The sequence below is a fragment of the Monodelphis domestica genome, chromosome 6 (genome assembly GCF_027887165.1).
Source record: "Monodelphis domestica isolate mMonDom1 chromosome 6, mMonDom1.pri, whole genome shotgun sequence".
Lineage (NCBI taxonomy): Eukaryota > Metazoa > Chordata > Mammalia > Didelphimorphia > Didelphidae > Monodelphis > Monodelphis domestica.
In genome coordinates this window covers 248,028,837-248,037,257 of record NC_077232.1, presented here as the reverse complement: position 1 = coordinate 248,037,257, position 8,421 = coordinate 248,028,837, and positions in this window count along the sequence as shown.

Genomic DNA, 8,421 nt, shown 5'->3' with positions numbered 1-8,421 from the left:
CTTCTCATTGTTGCTACCAAGGTTCAAGAGCAAATTCTTTTTAATTTCTCTTCCTACATAAAACCTTCAGGTTCAATGATAAAGCCTTTCCTTGTTTTTCTATTTCAGATGAACTTGATGTTCATTTTTGCCTTGATTTCCTCTGTATAAAAAATATAATTTTCAGTTCCAAAAATCATTGATATGAGACTCTTTCCTTATGGTAGAGATGGATGCCCTGCCCTGCCAAGAGAGAACCAGCAAAAGCTAGGCAGATCCAGCCTTCTTAAGTCTTCTTTTGAACTCTTCATCCTGTCTAGGATAGGAAGATCCAATGTCAAAATACAACACACACACACACCCACACACACACACACACACACACACACACACACCATATTTATTAAGTAGTTACTAAGTTCAAGTCACCAATAAGGATTTGAGGAAGTCCCTCCAGAGCATGGTTTCTGGCAGGGACTATGAGGTGATTGGTAAAGAAGCTGAAGAGAAATGCTGGAGGGGATGTGGCAAAGTTGGGACACTAATGCATTATTGGTGGAAGGATAATTAATCTAACCATTTTGGAGGATAATTAGAAATTATGTGTAAAGGCCTTTAAAAGAATATCTGCCCTTTGACCTAGCATACCACTTCTGGGGTTGTACCCCAATGAGATAATAAGAAAAAAAACTTGTACAAAAATATTTATAGGTAACGCTCTTTGTGGTGGAAAAAAAAAAGGAAAATGAAGGTGTGTCCATTGATTGGGAAATGACTGAATAAATTGTGGTATCAGACAGTGATAGAATATTATTGTGCTGAAAGGAATGATGAACTGGAGGAATTCTAAGTTAACTGAAAGGACCTCCAGAAATTGATACATAGCAAAAGGAACAGAACCAGGAGAACATTGTACACAGAAACTGAGACATTATGGAACAATTGAATGTAATAGACTCCTCTACTAGCAGGAGTGCAAAAACCCAGAACAATCCAGAGGAACTCATGAAAAAGAATGCTATCCACATCCAGAGAAAGAACTGTGGGAGCAGAAATGCAGAAGAAAAAGATATGATCGATCACATGGTTTGATGGAAATATGATTGGGGTTTTTTTGGTCAGCTCCAGGAGGGGAGAGAGAAGAGGAAAGGGAGAGAACATGAAGCACATAACTTTGGGAAAATATTCTAAATAAATTTTTTTAAAGTCACTGAAGAGGAAGTAGTGTTAGGGAAAGACGATTGCTCCTGAAGATTAACCTAGGATAAAATTTGTGTCCTATTGCCTTTGTAATATAACCTTTCACTGTCAGCCATGAAATTTTCATTGTAATAATAATATCCAGCTAATATTGCTAACTAGCAATCTATACTTCCTCTCCTCTTTGCTTCAGGAGCATCCTGCCATCTGCGTAAAGGATTGGACAGAGTAGATAACATGAGTTTCATATCCTTTGCCCAGGCTTTGTATAAACTGCCCCCACACCCAACCTGTCTAGGTTCTGCCTATTTGAACACTTGCCTTCCTTAAAAACTCAGTTCAAAGCATACATTCTGGAATGGATCATTCCTGGTCCCCTAAGCTGCTAGAATCTTCCCTCTCCAAGGTTACCATGTATGTATTCTGTATGTGTTTTTAATTTTTTTAACTATGTCTTCACCTTTAGAATGGGAGATCATTGAGGGCAAGTAATATATTTGCTAGGGATTTTTCTGTAACCCCAGTGATTATTATAGTACCTGACACATAGTAAAGATAGATTCTTTTTTTAAAATATGCTCATTGTTTGGCTACTTGATTGGTAACAGGACTAGAGGATGGTGAGATGGTTTTAGTGAAGGGTGACAAGAGATTCCAGCTTTCTACAGAGAATATCAGTTACAACTTGAGAAATATTGAAGGAACATTGCGTATGGATTTTTGGCTCTGATATTAATTAGTTATATGACCTTTCTTCAAATTCTCTGGGCTTCTGTTTCGTTACCTTGTAAAATGAGGAGTTTAGACTGGATAATCATTAAGATCCCTCTCAGCTCTAAAACTTCAGTGATTATAGGGGACAAAACATATAATCACTATCCCTAAAGAGATTAGAGACTAGTTGCAGAGATGATGAGGACATATTTTTTTTAAAAATGGGACAGCCCAAAACCGAATATTGTTAACTGATTTATTGTAGATAAAAGAAAAATATGAAACAATTCTCCTTTATGATTGAAAAATCTGTTGCCCTAAAAAAAGAACTACATTTCCCAGGAGCCCACCAACTTCCTGTCATTATATACTTCCTGTAGACAGGGGATATTATGCAGGGACATGGAGGGTCCCACCTCTTTGCTTCCTGTCCTGAGCTTGGTGGTGGTAAGGTGGGCATTTGAACTGGCTGATCAGCCATGGGCATGTGGTCTTTATTTTGTAACCTCCTTATTCCTTGATTTCTAATGATTATTAATAAAATATAACATTTTTATATTTGAGATTTAATTTTAATTTTTACACTTCCTCATTTTACATATGAGCAAATAGGCTCAGGAAACATATCAGTTTTCCTAGGTGACAGGTATTAAGTGCTATAGACTTAGAAAATAACCTCAGTTATGAGATGAGGGAGAGAAACAGAGAGACAAGGAGAGAGAGAGAGACAGAGGTACAGAGAGAGACATAAAGAAACAGAGACTGAGAAAGAACAATCAGATATGTAGAAGAGTTAGAAGGGGTAAGGCCATTTATTTAAGAAAGAAGAAAATTTCAAGAAAGGGAGGTTAATAATGTCAAATGTTACAGAAATTAAAGATGAAAAAGAAAAAGACTAGATTTTGTTCACAAAATATTTTTTGTGCTGTTAGGAAGGTTGTTTTTTTTTTGGAGGAGGAATGGAAATAAGTATAAGGTCAGAGAAGAGGCTCATATTCATATGAGCTTTTACAAAGTTCAAATATAGATATCAAAGATATGATACTATTATATATGTATATATGAAGATATTTAGATTTCTTAACGATAAAGTTATGTATAATCTAGTTCACAAATTAAGGGATACATATTTGGGGTATTTGTTGATCCAATAACTGATTTGCTCAGGTTATAATACTAATAATTGCTGGAGGAGAATATGAACATAAGTCTTCCTGTTTCTCAGTCCTGGAATTTACCTGCTAGGCCATACTGTTTCCATGTGCTGTATCCTACCTATAAGAAATATCAAATAATTATTTGTTAAGAATAAAATATAAATAACATTTAGAAAATCATCTCTTTTTTTCTAACACAGGTTATACTTTCCTTTTTTCTACAAGCTATAATAATAATTATAATAACAAGATTGCCACCTTTTTTCCCCTCTGTATTTGCTTTGTGGTCTGTTAAATTCCGGAGTAGATAGGAGGTTGTTGTTGTTTTTTTTAATCACCCAGAATAGCTGAGGTCTGAGAAGCATGAGAAGCTGTCTGTGTCACACTCAGTGGATAGAGTTAATGGAAACAATGACACAATGTCATTTTCCAATGTTGTTTTTATTAATTAACGTTTTCTTGGGGTACAAAAACAATGAAGGCTGCTTAAATGTTTTAAGCACTTTGAAGATAAAGGAGATGGAGTCATGTGGATTCTAAAGAGGCTGTGAGTTATTCCAGAGGAAAAACATCATGGAACAAGGGGAGGAAATGAGTAATGAGACAAAAGGAATGGTAGGGGAAAAGTTGCTGAAAGATTGGCTTTTGCTGCCTCCTACCCATGTGGAATTCGAGACCCTCAGGGTATCCCAGTGATATGGTAACACATATATTTGTAGTTTTTGAAATCTAAAGTAGAAAAACAAAGAACCAGAAAGGATAACAATGGTGAAAATTTTGTATGAGGTCTCTCTAATTTGTATGAGGTCAAAATGGAGATATGAGAGAAAGTCATACTTTAAAAAGCCAAGGAAAGAATGAACTATTTGATTCTTTCAGAAAAAAAAAATGGAAGGGGAAAAAATTTTTGATAGGATTGGGATCTAAGGTATAGTTATAAACTATTATAAGATTTCTCTCACTTTCCTCCTTTCTATTTCTTATTTTTATATTCCTAATAATAAACCAAGGGCTTTGTGTTTTAAAAAAATGGAGGGGAGAGGAGAGGTAAATACAGTAACATACTGGGTTTGCAACAAAAACCTTTTATTCCAAGTCTCAAGCTATACAAAGACTTGATTCAATTGAATATGCATTTATTAAACACCTACTCAGTGTTAAATGTAATCTGAGGCACTGAAGAAACAAAAATCAAAAGAGAAAAAGTTCCTGCCCTCAAGAAACTTACATTCCACTCTAATGTTGCAACACTTTCTTAAGTAAATGCAAAGTATATACAAATTAAGCCAAAAGCACTCTTGAAGCAATCTATTATGTGTCAGACATTGCTTTGGCTCCTAAAGATACAAAGACAAGGAGAACATTGGAAGAATCAAGAAAGATTTCATATAGGAAGTGGTATTTGGGCTGAGCTTTGAGGTGAGAATGTTCATATGATATAAAGAGAAATCTGGGCAAAGGCATGTTAATAAAAAATGAAGTGTCTTTCATGGCAAGAAGCAAGTAGACAAGTTTGACAATAACACCAAATGTTTGAGGAGAAATATTGTCAGTATGAGAAGATTTTTTAGAACCAAAATAAGAAGGGCCAAGGCAAGGAGAGGACTTTGTAATTTGCATTTGAAGAAATTAAGGCCACTGAAGATTCTGGAGGAGAAGAATGACAGTCAAATTCATGCCTAATAACTTTAACAGCTGCTTGGAAGATGGAAGAGATTGGGCAGAGAATTGAGACAGAGAAGACAATTAAGAGGCTATTGCAAAAGGGAAGGGAAAGGGCAGCTAGGTGGACCTGGGTTCAGATACCTCAGAAATTTTGTAATTATGTGCTCTGAAGCAGGGCACTTACACATTGCCTACTCCTTACCATTCTTCTGCATTGGAACTACATTCAGCATCAAGTGTAAAATAGTAGGTAAGGAGGGAGAGACCAAGAGACTGGGAGAAGGGAAAAAGGGGGGGAGGGGAAGGGAGAGGTAGAAGGAGAGGAAGAGAGAGATAAAGAGAGAGACTATTGCAAAAAAAAAAATAGGGAGGTGATGATATGAATATAGAGAATAAGAGAAAGACAAAAGAGGTAGGATCCTTTCCTTTCAAAAATAATTGAACCTAAAGCATAAAAGAATAGATCTTCAATTTGGCTAATATGGTGATATTTCCTGTGATTTTAGATATTCAGACAATGTTTAAAATATATAGACGTATAGATCTTTCTGTTGTTAATGACTTGTTTCAGAATTTTCTAATACAAAAGTCCTGATAACTATTAACTTACAATGCTCACCTACATATTGATTATAATTATAATTATATATAAAACTAGATAAGATTTTTCATAATACTATATTTTAAATTAAATTAATAGATTAAAACCTAGTATTCACTTCTCTAAATAGAATTATGATAAATTTTGCTGTTAAGATAATTTTTTTTCAAATCATCTCTAAATGATGCATTCAACATTTATATATATATATATATATATATATATATATATATATATATATATATATATACAGACAGACATCTGTGTCCTTTGCTACCACAAAAAGTGCTTCTACAAATATCTTGGTACATATTAGACCTTTGTTTCTCACTGAATGGAAGACAACATCTCATTTGAAAGTTATAATATTTTAAAAAATACATAAAAGATAAAGTAATGTCAGTGATAGTGATGGTATGGTTTTTATGATAAAAAACAACTAAATACTTAAATGGCCTCTTCCAGCCCTGGAACTGTCAAATATACCAGAAATTTCACATTTTTGACTCTCTGAGAGCCCTAACTAGTCTATTTAAAATAGCATAATGTTGTTGGATAATAGCCAACTCAACTGAGGATCACTGTGGCAAAGGATATGTTTCAATTGACTCCCCACACCCACAAAAGCACTTGCCTCCAGAGCAGAATCGCCTGGCCCCATGTAGATATGGTCTACAATGTTCTTCCTTCCCTCAAAATTTTTCTCAGGCCTCGAAAAATAAAAGCCAACACATACGTATGACAATGAATCCATAAAATGAGCAAATGTTTTGTTTTTTCTCCCATCTTCGAAATGTTCAATTGTTCTTCCTTCTAAATTTATAGTGAGATATTCAGAAGTATGGATGGTCTGAATTTAGGGGGGTCCTGAATATCAGCCACATCTCATGTCTTTGAAAGGAACAATAATGCATATCATTCAGGTATGTGCTGAAAAATAATGATCTTTACTGGCCGAGCTCAATGTTTATTCAAGCTGTATTTGAGGGAAAGTGTGGCCCAGATTCACAGAGACACAGTACTACTTGCTGACAGGCACGAACCAAAGAGGGTTTTAGTTCATACAAACACATGATAATGCTTGACAAAAGAAATGTAAATCGAATACCCTGCTTAATGAATTTGCAAGTTGTCCTTAATAGGATGTCTTCCTGTACCCAGTTTTCATTGTGAATAATTCATGATGAGCTAACTACTTATATACTAAGAAAGATCCAGAAGGGACTATAATTTTGGACACCCAGAAAGGGCAATTAAAAGGATGCTGGATTTGGGGGGAGGTGAGGAGAAGGGAATAAACATTTATATATCTCTTAAGTCCTTTTTATAAATATTATCTCATTTTATCCTCACTATGACCCTGTGAAATGGGTGCTATTATTATCCCCATATTACAGTTGAGGAAACTTGGGGTTAATTAGTGGTTAAGTGACTTGCCCAGAATCGCATAGCTAGTAAATAAATATCTGAGATCAGATTTGAACTTAAGTCATCCTCATCCAGAGCCCAGAGCTCTATTCACTGCACCACCAGCTGCCTCAGATTTGGAAGGAGAAGACTAAGGTCACAAAAGACAGTATAAACAGAGTCATTTGTATATTTGTAACTACATCACTTTTCACCATCATCAACCTGCCTCTTTTCCAATTAAAAGCAAAATGAGTCTAAGAACATTAATTGGAAAAGAGGCAGGCTGATGGCAAAATGCTTCCACTTCCCTTTCTGGTTCAATTTTATTCTTAATATTTGTATTGAATACTTGAAATTTATTCCTTCCATTATATACAAGTTTATAATTTCTACTTAAAATAATACTTCAATGAATATATTATCTCATCAATATAGGTATTCTCTCCATTCATACAAGCCATTCAAGATGTTCCATCCTATATACTTATTTCTCATGCCTTTTTATAAATTCCATCCAATGATGAATGGATCATTGGAGTTATTTGTTATAAGCTCTGGCAAAAGAACCAATGTATTCTATAGTTTGACCTTTAACTGGGTCATTATTCTCAGCATCAAATCAGAATTATATAACAATGACTAAACTGTTCATATGGTTTGAACCACCATTCCCCTTACTGGGCAAATACCAAAAAAAAAAAGTCAGACAGAAACAAAGATCTAATATAAAGCAAGATGTTTGTACCAACATTTTTTTTAATGTGGTAACAACAACAACAAAACCCCAACTAAACTAAAAATAAAGTGAGTTCTCATCAATTAGGAGAAGGCTAAAAAAAGTCATGGAACATGAGTGTAATAGAATATTATTGTGTAGCTAGAAATGAGAAGGGTAAAGTATTGGCAGCATGTGCTTATAATCCCTGCTCCTGGGGGAGGCTGAGGCTGGTGAATCTCTTGAGCTATAGTATGACTAAAGTTAATTGGGTGTCCACATTTGGTCTGTCACCAATATGGTCAGTCCCTGAGAATAAGAGGGGCCACCAGGCTGTTCTCCTTAAGGAGAATAAATTGGCCCAGGTTAGAAACAGAGTAGGTCAAAACTTTGATGCCCAAGGTCCATCAGTGGCCACTGCACTTCCTGCTTGATCAAGACCAGGAAATGATGATGATAATGTTTCTGCTGAAGATAATGCTACTGCTGCTGCTGATGATGACAAAGAACAGAAATTCAAATTTAAAAATTATTAAAATTTGATGAATTGATGCATTGAAATAAGCATGTTCAAAAGAAGAATATACATACTCACTACAGATAAGTGAATAAAAAGATCATGAAAAGAAAAGAAAACATCTTCAAAATTGAAAAAGAAATGAATGATGTTTCCAAAGAAGTAAAATAGACTTCCGGGTAATCATGGCTGCAATCTAGACGCCACACGCTTCCTCTCCCTGGCACCGAACGAAACAGACTACATCAAAGGAGCATAAAAATCACCTTTGGAGGAACAGAAGGACACCCCAGTACTCCCAGTACTCCACAGAGGCGAAGGTACATGGGGTTTGAACATTTCCACACTATAATAAGAAGGAGGAAAAGCTTGCACAGAAACGTGAACTGAGCTGCCCTCCCCCCCCACCTCCCCCACCAAACCAGAGTGAGCTACCTGAGCGCTCACTGGGACAGCGAGTTAG